Genomic DNA, 17,944 nt, shown 5'->3' with positions numbered 1-17,944 from the left:
GCTACGTGTTGCGCTATTTGGTTTGTTAACCCGTTCACGACATAACGGAATACAATGATTACTGAATGTTAAGAATAGTGTAGAATTTAGCTGCCTTAGGAGCCGACATGAGAAAATGTTTTAGCTTTCCATGTTCAACTCTTTGCACGGACATGTCCAATTAACGCCTTGAGAATTAGAGGGGAACTTCGAATTTTCGGCATGTATAGTTAGGCAGTAGTTGTGCGTCCGTTTAAGCACAAAGCCGGAAGGTTGATAATGAGGAATGAACGACAAACTTCAAAATACCCTGAGCTATTGCAAGATATACCTTCTAGAACAAACAACATTAATCTTCACTTATAAAGCAAAGATTTAGAAATGAATGAATAATCAAATGAAATCGCATGATGAAACGCAAATTAGAAATAACTTTATATTTTCACCTCATCCCAATACTCTAATTAATTTGCTTAATAACTGATGATCATTAATTCATCAATCCAAGCATTCATTTGCTTATCCACGCACAGAATTATTCGATATTATAGATGAAACTAGTTAAAATGACTACTATTCAGAGGATTGCAACAAGGAATCAATTGTATTTTATCCTAAACTTTATTAAATCCATCATCCAACTTCAGCCCATTCATAATAAGGCATGATTACACAACAAAACGGCTGTTAGAAATCGGACTACTCTCTAATGCACTCTAAACATGCTAAAGGGATGTCTAGTTCAGTCCAAAGGGATTGGTCCCTAGTACACTGCAAAAACTCCGGTGTTGATTTAACACCAGCCTGGAATCTATATGTTCACACCAAAGAAGTGTTAAACAACACCAGTTGGTTTTGGTCTAACACCAGATAGGTGTTTATACAAGACCAATTAGTATTAAAGCAGTGTCGGTTTGATTCCAAACTGGTGTTGTTTCAACACTTCTCTGGTGTGGACATATATAGATTCCGGGCTGGTGTTAAATCAACACCAGAGTTTTTGCAGTGTATCAATCCAAGAGGAGTGTGTTAGGGAATAGATTAGCTCTTTTGCATTCAGAGACTAGATGAACTTCTCAGTAGTCGTTTAAAATCTTAGAAAACCATGCTCAGTTATTAAAAGACAAGTCCACCCCAACAAAAAGTTAATTTGAATAAAAGGAGAAAAATCCAACAAACATAATAGTGAAAATTTCATCAAAATTTGATGTAAAATAAGAAAGTTATGACATTTTGAAATTTCGCTTAATTTCACAAAACAGTTATATGCACATCCTAGTTGGTATGCAAATCAGGAGATTGATGACTCACTATTTCTTTTGAATTTTATTAAATGAAATGTGAAATTTTCTAATTTTCTCGTCACTGTCATGTGAAAGGAGTTTTATTCCGCCCTGGATACGTGGAATTACTATTTTGTAACATTTTGTGGCTCAGTGAGGTTGGTCATTATTTTCAAATTGGTAAAAATTGAAATATTGTATACAGTAAATCGAACAATAAAAAACAAAAGAAATGGTGAGTGAAAGACAGCATTGACTATCTCATTTGCAAGTCACTGAGTGGTGCATAGAACTATTTTGTGAAAAATAAGCGAAACTTCAAAATGTCATAACTTTATTATTTCACATCCGATTTGGATGATATTTTCAGCGTCATGCTTGTTGTATTTTTCTCTATTGATTCTAATCAACCCTTTTCTGGGGATGGACTTAACCTTTAAAGATTGGATATAAAATAAGCTTTGTTGTTGAAGATTTTAAACACTTGTTAAACAATTTTAGTAAACAGCGGCGTGTAGTTCAATAATGCAGTATGTAACTGCTTGTTTTTAGATTTCGATAAATAATTACCATTATTATTGTTTTGACCAAAGATAAGAAGACTATTTTCTTTTGTAAACATAAGTCGAAATGGCATTCATGTACTGATAGACGGTTCCGTTAACTGCCATCAATCCATTGCACTTGTTAGCATACCTTCCTGTCAGCCGGCTATTAATTTATTGCTTATACCGCCAAATGAATCACCTCATAACGGGGGAAACACTGGTTAAAGGAGAATGGAACCTTTGGAACAAGTTAAACTATGAAAACAGAAGAAAAAAAATTAGAGAATAAGATCAATGAAAATTCAAGAACAAAATGCGTCGAATGAGAATTGCTGCTTCAGGTTCAGAGCCTACATATCCACCACTTTACATTGTCCAAGTTGTCTCTAATGGTAATCGACATGTTCTCCTTATTCCCAAACCTAAACTGAAATCATGAAAAAGTCCTTTCAATATTATGGTCCGTTCCTCTGGAATAAGCTTCCCTCTAATCTTAGAAATTCGACATCCCTTCAAGCATTCAAAACTAAATGTAAATTCTTTCAGCTGAAGCCTTAGTTTTAGACCCCACTTGGATTTTTTTTATTTTATTTATATGTATACGCTTCCTAATGTTATTTGTTTTTTAATTTACATGTATACGTTTCCTAATGTTATGTTTATTGTATGATTTAATCTTATTCATATGTCCATTGTAAAATATGTATATGTTCTTTTTATCGTTGCAGGGTCTCTTTGTAAATCAGTTCTATAACTGAAAGGGCTACCCTGCGTAAATAAAACTGAAATAAATAAATAAATGTTCAGCTTACAGCCTGGGTGATCTGTTGGATTTATACTACTGCCTCCATAGGATTGATCTCCGAAAGAAGGATGAGTTACGAGTGTGACATCGCAAATGTTGGTCATATTACCAATGGGAGGGTTAATGATCTGAACATTGCAAATACTAATAAATTTTTGTTATCAAATTTTGTCGAATTTTCATTAAGGACGTTCCACAGTTATGTTTGTGCGCATTATGATCTGCGCATAGTTTACACTCTGCGCGCTGACGTCACAATGGATGAACAGGTGATTAATTAGCTGCGGGTATGAGCTGATTTTTCTCATCTTCTGCACTTTAACTGCAGATCCGATGTGTTATTTCATGAAGCTATAAAGTGGAATTATTCCATGGACCATTAAAAAAAAACATTCTCTACAATTTCAAAATACTTTACTCTGCAGTGCTGCCAAGAATCACATAGATACAAAGCATTCGGCGCATTTTTGGTGTTTTAAAAAGCACATTTGCTCTAATAAAAATGCTGATAGTTTAAAAACAAGCACATGAACCCCTATTTTTTAATGTTTGTACTGCTTAGGTATACCTTCTTCTACAACTCTGCAAATTTTGGTGAAAATGACATGGATTTTGAATAAAGTGCAACATTTATTGTACGTTTGTAGTATGTAACTGAAATTTCAAATTTTTTAGATTGGGATTTTGTTATCTTTTATGCAATTTTTAAGAAATGGCAGTGCTGTTAAACTTAAAATTGCAAACAAATAGCACTATAAATAGATTCTCCATTCTAACGATACAATTATTAACTCTCTTGCGAAATTTGATGACTTTTTCATGTATTTTGACTGAGTAATAGAGGTTTAAACTCATTGTAGTAATCTTGGGTGGTCTAAAAATGCCAAATTCTTTTGAATGCGCAATTTTTAAGAACATCAATTTGGGTGAACTTTGAAGCTCTATAGCAAAAAATCAAGCACATGGACCTATGTTAATTTTTGCATATTTCGAATATTAAGGTTCTAAAGTATCTATGTGCAAAGTTTGGTGAAAATGACATGGATTTCACTTTAACTGTGGACGTTGTTTCTTTGATATAATTTTCTATTTTCACACAAGCTTACTTCTTCTCAGAGTTTAAATTTCCGTTCAAGCCAATGGGTGGGGGGCAAAAATGAAATATATTGACTTAAAGGGGTGCTCCAGGCTGAAAATTATGTTTTGAGCAGGTAAAGATAACAAAACACTGAAAATTTGATCAAAATCGGATAAGGAATAACAAAGTTATGGCATTTAAAGAGATTTGCATTATTCCGGGGTGAAAACAGTTCGAGGCATGCCTTCATGAATATTGAATGAGCAAACTGATGATGTCATATCCCCACTTGTTCTTTTGTATTTTATCATATTGAATTAGACTTATTCATTTTTTTTCCTTCAAGAACCCCCCCCCCAAAAAAAAATGGATTGACAATTTATGCAGTGCATTAGATATTCATTGCTGCAACCTATTGTCATGATTGTATTACAATGGAGACATATTCATGATTATGCGCATAGAACTGTGATATATTGCTAAACTTTCAAAGTCAATAACAAATTTCAGCATTTTGCTCTGTGAATTTTACTCTATTTATGAAGATATATATGTTTTCACCCCGGAGCATCCTTTTGCAAAAGAGGTTGACAACGCCTGGATGTCTGAAACGAGGCTATTTCCAATGGTTTATTTGGTCGACGCAGGCACTTTGGAGAGTTCATACCCCTCCCCTCCAACACGAGAAGAAACATTTATCTCAAGTTGTTGGGAAAGTGATCTTTTGTGATGTGTGTGGGTGTGTTTGTGATAGTATGTGAGTGTGTGTGTGAGGGGAGGCGTGACATGTCCAGTGTGTTCACAGTCGATATTGACTATGTAAAAATGTGATTTATATTGCATTCCCAAATTGAACAATCTGCTCATAATTTTACACTGAGGATGCCTGCACCTACAATGGGTTCATATCTCATTTCCAGTAAAGTTCCAACATCTCGAAATCTCAGATCTTCTCTCCCAACCACTGTTTCTCCTTTGCAGGGCCCTGCGAACGGTTTTTGACTGGGGTGCTGATGTAAATTTGACAAGCAAAAAAAAAAAAAAATATATATATATATCAATAAAAATGGTGCACTGTAAAATGAAGGTAATTTTGCTCCTGAGAAATTTGACACGTTAAACAAATGGGTTTCAAAGAAAAAATAAGATCATTTTTTTGTTTAATTTTTATCCATTTATTCACATCTACCACAATTCCAGGTGGTGCTGCCCGTGCTGCCTATGGACAATAATACAAACAGTGCTCACCCCTAACATGCAATCCGGCTTCCCAGGGCCATGTCGCCCTCCCAGGTTATATATTTATTTTAAAATGCCGTTTAACCATTACCAATGCTCTAAACACTTGACACCGATCATATATATATATTTAAGGGGTACTCCGGGCTAAAAATGGTTAAATCTATGTGAATAAAGTAAGAAAATGAAATTTCACTTTGCAAAACACAGTGTCATAAGAAATCGCATAATCTGATAATGAAAAAGTTATTGAATTTTTTATTTAGCATTGTGAAAACAGTTATACGTAAGACGTCATAATATATAGGTGGGCGCATGATGTCATGTTCCCGCCTTCCTTTTTCTGTTACATGAAATCAAAAGTATTTGATGTTTTCACACAATCGCCAATAGCATGAATAGGGAGGGGCGGAAAACAAACTTTATCAACATTTCCCTCCGTAATCATGATAAAGGATAAATATCTTCCTAGATAAATTCTGCGAGCGCGAACTGAGAAATTTTGATATTGCGATGTGAAAAGGGGAAAATTTAACAGGAAATAGACCACACTTTTTAATGATGCGAGCTCGAAGTGCATGCTATCTGAAATTATTTGATATTACGATATAGGATTATTCGTAGGAATTCATGAAAAAGGAATCTAATTAATTAATTGGTCTAATGAGAGTGCGATCTTTCAATATATATTCATTCCTGTAAATGGGAAATTTTAAATACCTTTTGTAATCGCGAACAGGATGTGCGTGTTAATGAATATTTTTCACTATTAAATCGCGTGCGAAGCGCGTGCCGAAATTTCTTATAAACTTATATAAAAAGGGGAAATTGGCCTAGTCGAGTAAGTAAAATATTCAACTCACTGCAAGAGAGAAGTTCATATAAGTATAAACAGACAAAGTGGAATATAATAATTTTTTACATTTTTTACAGACGGTTCCGAAATAGTTAAGTGGGAAATATGTTTCCAGTGTATCATTGCACAAAAAATTTAGCCATTCAAATATATTACCTAAAGTGTTTGGTGAATGAATTAATACGTTTTCATTGCCGATGACCATTCAAAATTTGCAATTATGACGGCCATCTTTAATTTTTATGGAAAATTTTAACTTTTTATAAAAATACCATGGATATTGTCAGTATACATTACTCGATAATGCTCTAAAATGAGACCGGTGTGCCTGTGACAAGAGATTAGCTAATCTCTACCGAATTGCTTCTTGGATTCTACTCGTTGGAATACCATCTATACCTTGCTCTACCTTGTTTACTGCATTTACTTAATCGCAATCCTCAATCTAGGGAAAATGAACAATTACAACGACCCTTTGCTATGATTGTAAGCTCAGAAAACAATGATAATATAATATTTCGCTATGAACTTTTGAATTTTTTGTGCATTTAACTGACCGATTGAACTGAATTGTATATTTCACAATAATCTAGGACTTTGTTTGTTTATTTGTTTGTGTGCTCTTTTCAAAAACTGTAATGTTAAAACTGCACCGCCGGTTTTTCAATCCAAGTTTCGTTATTGCGTTGAATATTATAGATACGCAGTCCAATCACGTCTTCATTCACTCTTTTTTTAAATTCCCTTTTTAGCTTTTCGGCTCTCAACTTGCGGGACGTTACTTGAAGGACAACTCCATCCCAACAAAAAGTTGGTTTGAATAAAAAGAGAAAAATCCAACAAGCATAACACTGAAAATTTCATCAAAATTGGAGGTAAAATAAGAAAGTTATGACATTTAAAAGTTTCGCTTAATTTCACAAAACAGTTATATGCACATCCTGGCTGGTATGGAAATGAGGAGACTATGACGTCATCCACTCACTGTTTCTTTTGTATTTTATTATACGAAATATGAAATATTCTAATTTTCTCCTCATTGTCAAGTGATACAACGATTAATTCCTCCCTGAACATGTGGAATTATCATTGTTTAATATTGTATGGTTCAGTCAAATTGGTCCTTATTGTCAAATCTATAAAAAATGAAATATTGTATAATTCAAACAATAAAAACAAAAGAAATAGTGAGTGATGGACATCAGCGACTCTCTCATTTGCACATCACCGAGTTGTGCATATCACTGTTTTGTGAAAAATAAGCGAAACTTTTAAATGTCATAACTTTCTTATTTTAAATCCGATTTTGATGAGATTTTCAGCGTTTTGCTAGTTTGATTTTTCTCTATTTATTCAAGTCAGCAATTTCCTGGGGTGGACTTGACCTTTAAATTTAAAGGATATTGAAGGTTTGAGAAGATTGGCATGATATAATTAAATAAAAGTGATTAATGAAACATGAAATTGATTGATTGATTGATTGATTGATAGGCCAACTAAAGGACAAATACAAGGAAATGGATTAAAGTAAATATTTTTAATCCATGATGGCATCTTGATCTCATCAAATAATCAGAGGAGATGAATGAATATGTCATCTCCAAATCCTAAAAAAGTATATCCTTGCAGACTTACGCTCATGGCTGAACGTGAACAAATATAATTTGCGTAAGTAGATAACAATCTTGTTGGCTGAACCTGACACACATACTACTTAATACAAAACTTGGATGGAGATGTTTCCTGATGTGTAATGAACAAATGCTCATATCTTTGTTACGATTAAATCATATCACATAAAACTTAATCCAGTTGTAGAAAATGAATTGTAGTTTACGGGAGTAAAGAATATATAAACAATATAATATTGTAACAGTAATCCTGATATTATACCCATCTAGACTCTAGAGTACCATTAACATGTTTTCGTGGGAAAAGCTGTACGGTGTTAGGTCAACACCACTGGCATATAATAACACTCTCTATTTGATATTTTAACACTAGGCCAGCCTATTTAGTGTCACATTCAAACTCTATGGTGCATATTAAACCTGAGGTGGTATGATTCTCATGACACCGATTGATTCTTCAAGCACTAGAGTGCAGAAGGGTAGCCTGTCTACAGGCAGGGATAGCAAGGAAATGCTACCCACCCCCCCAGGCCTCCCATCGAAAAAAAAACAAAAACATTAAAACAAACGTGAAAATGGAAAGATTGTTAAAGTAAATTAAGCCAGTGAGAAACACTGAGAAGAAAATGGGCAGACGACACGGGCATGACCCTCACCTCACACACCAACCTCGCTCCTTCCTCCTCATTGGTGGAAAATTTATTTATTTGTTTATTCACACATATTTAAACAGGTTCACAAGATCAGAGATAAAATCACTGTTAATTACTGGAAAAGTCGAGGCACGTGACCTCTTCGGTATCTGGGACCCTTTGCAGAAAGACTTGCAATTAAACGTCACCAATAAAAACTTGACTTTAAACCAATGGGATGCACGGTGAGTGACCTGCGATTGATTTTAGTTGTTTTTAAACTCTTTCTGCAGCAGGCCCCTGGACTAGCATTATTATTATTCTGTGAAAATATTCGATCCGAATAAAGAAATATCTATTTAGTCACTGGTTCTTGAGATCAGAATCTATCATGAGCTGATGGTGCCTATGGCGAGGTTGTGCCCTCCCTATGGGGGTTGGGTAGGGCCTTGGGAACGATATTTTAACTGGGGATGCTGATGTAAATTTGACAAGCAAGCAAAAAAAATGTCACTAAAAATTTTGGTTCCGATTTTTTGCCAAGCCAAGAAAATAAGGGGGGGGGACATTTTTGTGTTACATTTATCAATTTCCCACGCCTACGAGAATTCCAGGGGTGCTGCCAATGGAGAAAAAGACATGCAGCACCCCCAGTAGGTGCTTGCTTGTGAGAGTGAGGAGGCAAAACGTTTCTTGTGAGTGACCATGGCATGGATATATTTTCATTATTAATCTCAGCTTGCGAAACATTATGTTTGAGTGTGTAGGGGTGCGAGGGTGCGGGTGTGTGAGGTGTGTCTGTGAAGGAGAGTAGTGTGTGTGTGGGTGTGTGTGTGTGTGTGAGGGATGGCAGTGCGTGTGTGTATGTACTCTCTGTCAGAGAGGGTTTGCAAAATGTTCAAAAAAGCAAATCAGGCCACTCTCTATATCGTTTTAATGCATGCATTGGTGCCAGTATAGCAAAGAGTCAGTTAATTATGTTTTTGTTTTTAGGTTTTTCATTATATGTTTGTATGTATTTGTGATACATTATATAATTCAAGTCAGTACTCGAGTCATTGATTGTTTACTTTTATCATTTTTTTAAATTTTTGTTGCGCATCCATTCTATTCTATGAGTGACTGCAATATATTTAAAAAATTCGGCTCGTGCTACTTTAGGTATATGATGGTTATATTGCTTTGAATGTCCTGTTTTATAATAACTGGATTTAAATATACAAAATCAGCTCGCGCTTGGCGCTCGCATAAATTGAATGAAACCATCATATTCATGACTGTAAAAACTTGTTCATGATTACAAAAACTGTCCAGAATATTCAATTTTAAGCCTAAATATATAAAGTATGCAATTAATTACCGATATTTGTCGATAATCAAGGTCTCCTCCACCCCCCCTCCCCCACTGGAAAAGGCCTAGCGATGCTCCTGGCTACGCACGAATTCGTCTGCAATCGTCACTTAGGCACGTTGTCTCGCCATTTAGACAGGGGCCTGGGAACGATTTTTAAGGGGGGGGTGGTGCTGGTTTGTTAACAAGGACCCCCCCCCCAGGGATTTTAACCTCCTGTTCTATTCTCTCGTTTTGTCTTCATTTCTCTCCTTCTGTTCCTCTAAGTTTTTATGGTTTTGAAAATTTTAGGGTGTTCGATCGAACACCCTGGCGACGCCCTTGAAATCACCGACAATATCCTTTATTTTAAGGTTAACTTGGCTTGTGATTTAAACTCGTGGTCAGCATGATTATTCGTCAACTCGTTACTTACTATACAGGTCCACTTGTAGCACTGTCATTGCATGAACAGTTATCAGTCATACAAGTAATCACTACATCGAAGGGAATTTTCAAAACCACTACGCAGACGCTTTTTGGAACGTTAAGAATCTATTGTCAAAAGCCTTGTATAACAAAGAAGCCATTGTCGAAAATCGGTGAATCAAAACAGCAGTGTCGCCCTGGACACTGGACAAACAACATACATTTGCGATTTTTCGTCAGCTCCGAATATTAGGACGATCTGCTCTCCCGGTTCACCAGTTCTCGACAATGACCTCTAAGATTTTCATTGTGATTTGACGAGCATTTTCAATAGATTCTCAACGTTCCAGAAAACGTCTGCATAGTTTTGCAAAAGATATCAATGTGACTGCATTTTTTTTTTTCACTAACAGGCAGGGTAGAAGGTTCCACGAAATTTGCTCCGGCGACAATTGCTCCGATGGAAAATCCACACGCTAAGCCAAACGTAAAATTTAACCTCCATCATTTAACAAACCCTAATCCTTATCTTTACATAATTCTAACAAAAAACCTCTATTACAATACTAACTCTAACCCCATGCCCTACGAGATATTAAGACCGGAGGAAATGTCGCAGAAGTAAATGTTGTGTCACCTGGAAGAAATATATTGAAACCTCTATGAATAATCAAATTGGCCATCCAGATGAATAATAGGCATTATTTTAAAATTCTTTGAATCTCAAGAATGTCAAGTGTTGTTCATCTCTTTTTTATTCTATTTATTTATTCATTTATATATTTATCTATTTATTTATTCATTTATATATTTATCAATTTATTTATTCATTTATTTTATTTGTCGTTTATTTTCTTATTTCTTTTTAAATTTATTTATTTATGTTTTTCTTTATAAAAAAAAACTGGGTAGCCCCTATCAAGTGAGATGCCTACATATGCCTCCTTTACAAAGGAGCCCTACAATCATTCACAATTGACACAAGAAATAGAACAATCAATTAACTCACTTTGGAATTACGGACATTTTGTTTAAAATTTGTAAGAATAGGAAAGCTTATGAATAAAAATGGGACCAGTTTTCTAGATATAGATTCATGGAGTCTGCTTTTGTGCGTTTTAGCAAAACGAAGTAAAAACTTTTCTTTTCATGGCTTGGAATTTTCAAGGGATTTATAAAGCAGACACTATTATTTTCATGACGTCACACCAATTTAGTCTGCGGTTAAATCAGGACATCCCAAGTGCAATGACTTTTTTTGTTTTCTGGGCCGGGTAACATAGAGCTTAGTAATTGATCGTGGAACTGATTTCTCCTATTGATTGCATTGAATATTGTGTATGATCAATCTCAGTAATCAACCCCACTTTCAATGGCAAAGCTTCATGTTTTGGGTCCCAGGCTTGAAGATATGTGACCCTGTCTTAATGGAGAAACTTACATCAGAAACCGTTTAAGCTTAGAGATTGATCATGGGCTGATTTCAATGATTGATTGCATTGACTATTGTTTATGATCAATCGTAAAAATCAACCCCACTTTCAATGGCAAAGCTTCATGTTATGGGTCCCAGGCTTGAAGATATGTGACCCTGTCTTAATGGAGAAACTTACATCAGAGACCGTTTAAGCTTAGAGATTGATCGTGGTCTGATTTCAATGATTGATTGCATTGACTATTGTGTATGATCAATCGTAAAATGAGACCCACAATCAATGGCAAAGCTTCATGTTATGGGTCCCAGGCTTGAAGATACGCTACCCTGTCTTAATGGAGAAACTTACATCAGGGGCCGTTAACATAAAGCATAGAGAATGATCGTGGATCTGATTTCTCCTATTGATTGCATTGACTATTGTTTATGATCAATCGTAGAATTAGCCCCACAATCAATGGCAAAGCTTCATGTTATGGGTCCCAGGCTTGAAGATATGTGACCATGTCTTAATGGAGAAACTTACATCAGGGGCCGTGAACATAAAGCATAGTGATTGATCATGGGCTGATTTCAATGACTGATTGCATTTAATATTGTGTATGATCAATCATAAAAATGAGACCCACAATCAATGGCAAAGCTTCATGTTATGGGTCCCGGGCTTGAAGATATGTGACCCTGTCTTAATGGAGAAACTTACATCAGGGGCCGTGAACATAAAGCATAGTGATTGATCATGGAGCTGATTTCACCTGTTGATTGCATTGACTATTGTTTATGATCAATCGTAGAATTAGCCCCACTTTCAATTGCAAAGCTTCATGTTATGGGTCCCAGGCTTGAAGATACGCGACCCTGTCTTAATGGAGAAACTTACATCACGACCGTTTATGCTTAGAGATTGATCGTGGTCTGATTTCAATAATTGATTGCATTGACTATTGTGTATGATCGATCGTAAAATGAGACCCACAATCAATGGCAAAGCTTCATGTTATGGGTCCCAGGCTTGAAGATACGCTACCCTGTCTTAATGGAGAAACTTACATCAGGGGCCGTTAACATAAAGCATAGAGAATGATCGTGGATCTGATTTCTCCTATTGATTGCATTGACTATTGTGTATGATCAATCGTAAAATGAGCCCCACAATCAATGGCAAAGCTTCATGTTATGGGTCCCAGGCTTGAAGATACGCTACCCTGTCTTAATGGAGAAACTTACATCAGGGGCCGTTAACATAAAGCATAGAGAATGATCGTGGATCTGATTTCTCCTATTGATTGCATTGACTATTGTTTATGATCAATCGTAGAATTAGCCCCACTTTCAATGGCAAAGCTTCATGTTATGGGTCCCAGGCTTGAAGATATGTCACCCTGTCTTAATGGAGAAACTTACATCAGGGGCCGTGAACATAAAGCATAGTGATTGATCATGGGCTGATTTCAATGACTGATTGCATTTAATATTGTGTATGATCGATCATAAAAATGAGACCCACAATCAATGGCAAAGCGTCATGTTATGGGTCCCAGGCTTGAAGATACATGTATGTCACCCTGTCTTAATGGAGAAACTTACATCAGGGGCCGTGAACATAAAGCATAGTGATTGATCATGGAGCTGATTTCACCTGTTGATTGCATTGACTATTGTTTATGATCAATCGTAGAATTAGCCCCACTTTCAATTGCAAAGCTTCATGTTATGGGTCCCAGGCTTGAAGATATGTGACCCTGTCTTAATGGAGAAACTTACATCAGGTACCGTTTAAGCAAAAAAGATTGATCATGGGCTGATTTCAATGACCGATTGCATCGAATATTGTGTATGATCAATTGTAAAAATATCAACACCACTTTCAATGGCAAAGCTTCATGTTATGGGTCCCAGGCTTGAAGATACACTACCCTGTCTTAATGGAGAAACTTACATCAGGGGCCGTTAACATAAAGCATAGAGAATGATCGTGGATCTGATTTCTCCTATTGATTGCATTGACTATTGTTTATGATCAATCGTAGAATTAGCCCCACAATCAATGGCAAAGCTTCATGTTATGGGTCCCAGGCTTGAAGATATGTGACCCTGTCTTAATGGAGAAACTTACATCAGGTACCATTTAAGCTTAGAGATTGATCATGGGCTGATTTCAATGACTGATTGCATTGAATATTGTGTATGATCGATCATAAAAATTAGCCCCACCATCAATGGCAAAGCTTCATGTTATGGGTCCCAGGCTTGAAGATTTGTGACCCTGTTTTAATGGAGAAACTTACATCAGGGGCCGTGAACATAAAGCATAGTGTTTGACCATACGCTGATTTCAATGACTGATTGCATTGAATATTGTGTATGATCAATCATAAAAATGAGACCCACAATCAATGGCAAAGCTTCATGTTATGGGTCCCAGGCTTGAAGATATGTCACCCTGTCTTAATGGAGAAACTTACATCAGGGGCCGTGAACATAAAGCATAGTGATTGATCATGGACTGATTTCAATGACTGATTGCATTTAATATTGTGTATGATCGATCATAAAAATTAGCCCCACAATCAATGGCAAAGCTTCATGTTATGGGTCCCAGGCTTGAAGATTTGTGACCCTGTTTTAATGGAGAAACTTACATCAAGGGCCGTTAACATAAAGCATAGTGTTTGACCATACGCTGATTTCAATGACTGATTGCATTGAATATTGTGTATGATCAATCATAAAAATGAGACCCACAATCAATGGCAAAGCTTCATGTTATGGGTCCCAGGCTTGAAGATATGTCACCCTGTCTTAATGGAGAAACTTACATCAGGGGCCGTGAACATAAAGCATAGTGATTGATCATGGGCTGATTTCAATGACTGATTGCATTGAATATTGTGTATGATAAATCGTAAAAATGAGCCCCCACAATCAATGGCAAGGCTGCATGGTATAGGTCCCAGGCTTGAAGATATGTGACCCTGTCTTAATGGAGAAACTTACATCAGGGGCCGTGAACATAAAGCATAGAGATTGATCATGGGCTGATTTCAATGACTGATAAAAATGAGACCCACAATCAATGACTGATTGCATTTAATATTGTGTATGATCAATCATAAAAATGAGACCCACAATCAATGGCAAAGCTTCATGTTATGGGTCCCAGGCTTGAAGATTTGTGACCCTGTCTTAATGGAGAAACTTACATCAGGGGCCGTGAACATAAAGCATAGTGATTGATCATGGGCTGATTTCAATGACTGATTGCATTTAATATTGTGTATGATCAATCATAAAAATGAGACCCACAATCAATGGCAAAGCGTCATGTTATGGGTCCCATGCTTGAAGATATGTGACCCTGTCTTAATGGAGAAACTTACATCAGGGGCCGTGAACATAAAGCATAGTGATTGATCATGGGCTGATTTCAATGACTGATTGCATTTAATATTGTGTATGATCAATCATAAAAATGAGACCCACAATCAATGGCAAAGCTTTATGTTATGGGTCCCAGGCTTGAAGATATGTGACCCTGTCTTAATGGAGAAACTTACATCAGGGGCCGTGAACATAAAGCATAGTGATTGATCATGGGCTGATTTCAATGACTGATTGCATTGAATATTGAGTATGATCAATCGTAAAAATGAGCCCCGCAATCAATGGCAAAGCCTTATGTTACGGGGCCCAGGCTTGAAGATATGTGACCCTGTCTTAATGGAGAAACTAACATGAGGTCAAAACTACCTAGAGTTTGATATTTTTAACCAATTGTTCCCAAAATTTTAAGAGTGTACCTTCCCGCGTACTTCCTTATATATATATTCCTTAAGCGTCGGGTCGATGGAAAGGAGGGGTGGGGTGGGATAGGCGCCTAACTCTTCATAATTAATCACATTGCTCTGTGCATGCGCATCATGGACAATTACCCTTTTCGCTGTCATAATTCGTAATACGCTTAGTGCGTGAAAGCTATGAGCAATATTCTATTCATCGCATAATTAGAATTTCCCCCTTTTCCTGTTTTGAATCCCCGATACAATAAGAAGGCGGATGCCCCGGCTTTAGGATAAGCTTTGACGAGAAGAGAAAAAAAAACACATTGTAATGGGGGAGAATAATGAAGATATAAATACAAAGATGATGATGATAACGATGGTGATTATGATAACGATGATGATGAGATGATGATGATGATGATGATAATAAATGATGGCGATAAATGATGATAATGATGATGAGGAGGAGGAGGATGATGATGAGGATGATATGAGGAGGAGGAGGAAGATGATGATGATAATGATGATGATGTTGAGGATGATAATATTTATAAGGGAAAATGAACATATACCTATGTAATGTATGATTTGATATTTAGATTAAAGGGAGGGTGGGGTGTAATGTGAAAGACGAACAGATAAAAGTCAGTCATGAAAAAAGAGAACTCGGAATGTTTGTTTGTGAGTTATAATGATGATAATACTACTAATAATAATTGTGATAATAATAATAATAACAATAATGATAATAATTATGATGATGATGATGATGAAAATAACAATGATATTTATAATAATAGTAACAACAACAATAATAATAATAATGATAATGATAACAATGTTTATTTATCCAGGGTAGCCACTTAATAATTCAACTCTTATGGAACTGTTCTCCCAGCGAGCCTTGCATAACATAGAGTTATTACATACAGTGTATTACACGCTACTCCATTCTGACACGTCGAACGTCTGGCAAGGGGTCGTAGGGGGTGAGGGGTGAGAGAGAGATGGAAGGGGGGGGGGGGTTTAAGCATGAATCACAGTTCCCGAGGAAGGAACAAGAGGAAAAGGGTTAGGGCTGTGAATCACACTTTGATGAAATCTCCTGAGTTTAAAGGGGGTATTACTAAATGTCAAGTAACTTCACTGTTGCATTGACTTTCATTGCTAATACAAATTCATATAATTTTCACATGTAATGAAACGTCAAATATTCTCATATTCACGATGTTAATTATATCGCAAATAATCCAGCTTATAGAAAGAAATGTCATGCACATCGCAATGCAGCATCAATATCTTTGATAATGTCAAAACGTGGAGAGGCATTTATAAGGTTATGTCATCATGTGATGTAAGGAAGGCAAAACTTCTATTCTCATTCTCATACATATTACCATTATCTGTATGACTATAACATTACAACAATAATATATAGTATATAGAAATATTTATTTTTGTTTACAATTGACACATTCATTCACTATTCGAGATTAATCTGACTTTCATTTAACAAATCGAAAATTAATTATTACTCACAAAACAATATGACATTACGGTCCAGATGTATGGAAATTTACCCTAAAAATATTAAACAAGCTTCCATCCCTTTTATCCCTCAAAACTTCGTTTAAGAGAGGTACCTTTCATTATTATAAAATTATCACCTACACCCGCACCAGCATTCTCACACTTCATATTGCCCCCTCTCTTTCTTTGTTTATATTTAAATTCAATTTGTTTTATTTCATTTTCAACATAACAAAGTAAAGTGGTCGTATATTATTACAGTGATATTTGCAAATGACACTTATTATACAAGCAATATAAATTGTGGTGAATACGACATATATATATATATTTTTAAGTATTATAAGTATTTTTTTTTAAAGTATTATTTTCAAGTATTATAAGCAAAGTTATCAGAAACATTATACAAATCTGAGAAAATGGAGGGATCCACAAAAAAAGCAAAAATGCTTTTAGTGTGTGGCCCCTCTGAATAGGAGTGACATCGCGTTTAAATTAGTGACCCTTGTATTTTTGCTCTCGTTTTTTTTTTTTTTTGGGGGGGGAGGGTTCATGTAACCCATTTCGTCTGGCTTCTATTCATTTTAAACCTTTGGCTTCCGATAGCTGGCCATTGCATTGAAATTAGTTAATTGTGCTTGTTTATAAAACGAATTATGTCTCCTCTACTATAATGCAAATTTCAATATCAATCAGATATGACTATTTACGTCTGGGACCGTTCTTTAACATCACTATCCGGAAGACGTGACCAGGGCTCGAACCTCGAACCTCTTCAGCATCAGTTCTTAAGGCTTCCCACTGTAGCTTACAGGCGTATAGGCCTACGCCACAACGCCAATTTGTTTTCAAACAATCGGGGTTAAATTGATAGAGGGGGCTATTCTGATAGGTTGCATGGTTCAGGACCCTTAATGCCTAATAGGTCCTGCAGGAAACTATTGCATGGCCCTACCGGGGGGGGGGGGGGGATACGACAAACCCCCCCCCCCCCCACACACACACACACACTCGCACACTAATTTGGATATCGTCGGTAAATCAGCGCCGCTGTCGGGAAAAATGAAAAAAAAGGCGAAAAGAAAAAAAGAAGGGAGAAAGAGAAAAGAAAAAAGGAAAGAAAAGAAAGAGAAAAAGAAATAAAGGAAGGACGGAAGAAAGAAAGTAAGAAAGAAAGAAAGGGACAAAGAGGAAAACAAAAGGAAGGAGAAAAACAGAGAGAGAGAGAGAGAGAGAGGAGAGAATGGGGTAGACAAAGTTTTGATTAGGTTAACTTGTGTGTCGGTTGCTTAAAGATGCGGGGTCTGAGATGTTGCACTAACGCTTGTCGGGGAAAATGACAAACTGTCGGGTCACGCAGGCCTGTTCCAACAGCAGACTGCTCCAT

Source organism: Lytechinus pictus, chromosome 14 (genome assembly GCF_037042905.1).
Source record: "Lytechinus pictus isolate F3 Inbred chromosome 14, Lp3.0, whole genome shotgun sequence".
Taxonomy (NCBI): Eukaryota; Metazoa; Echinodermata; class Echinoidea; order Temnopleuroida; family Toxopneustidae; genus Lytechinus; species Lytechinus pictus.
This window is presented reverse-complemented; position numbering follows the sequence as displayed.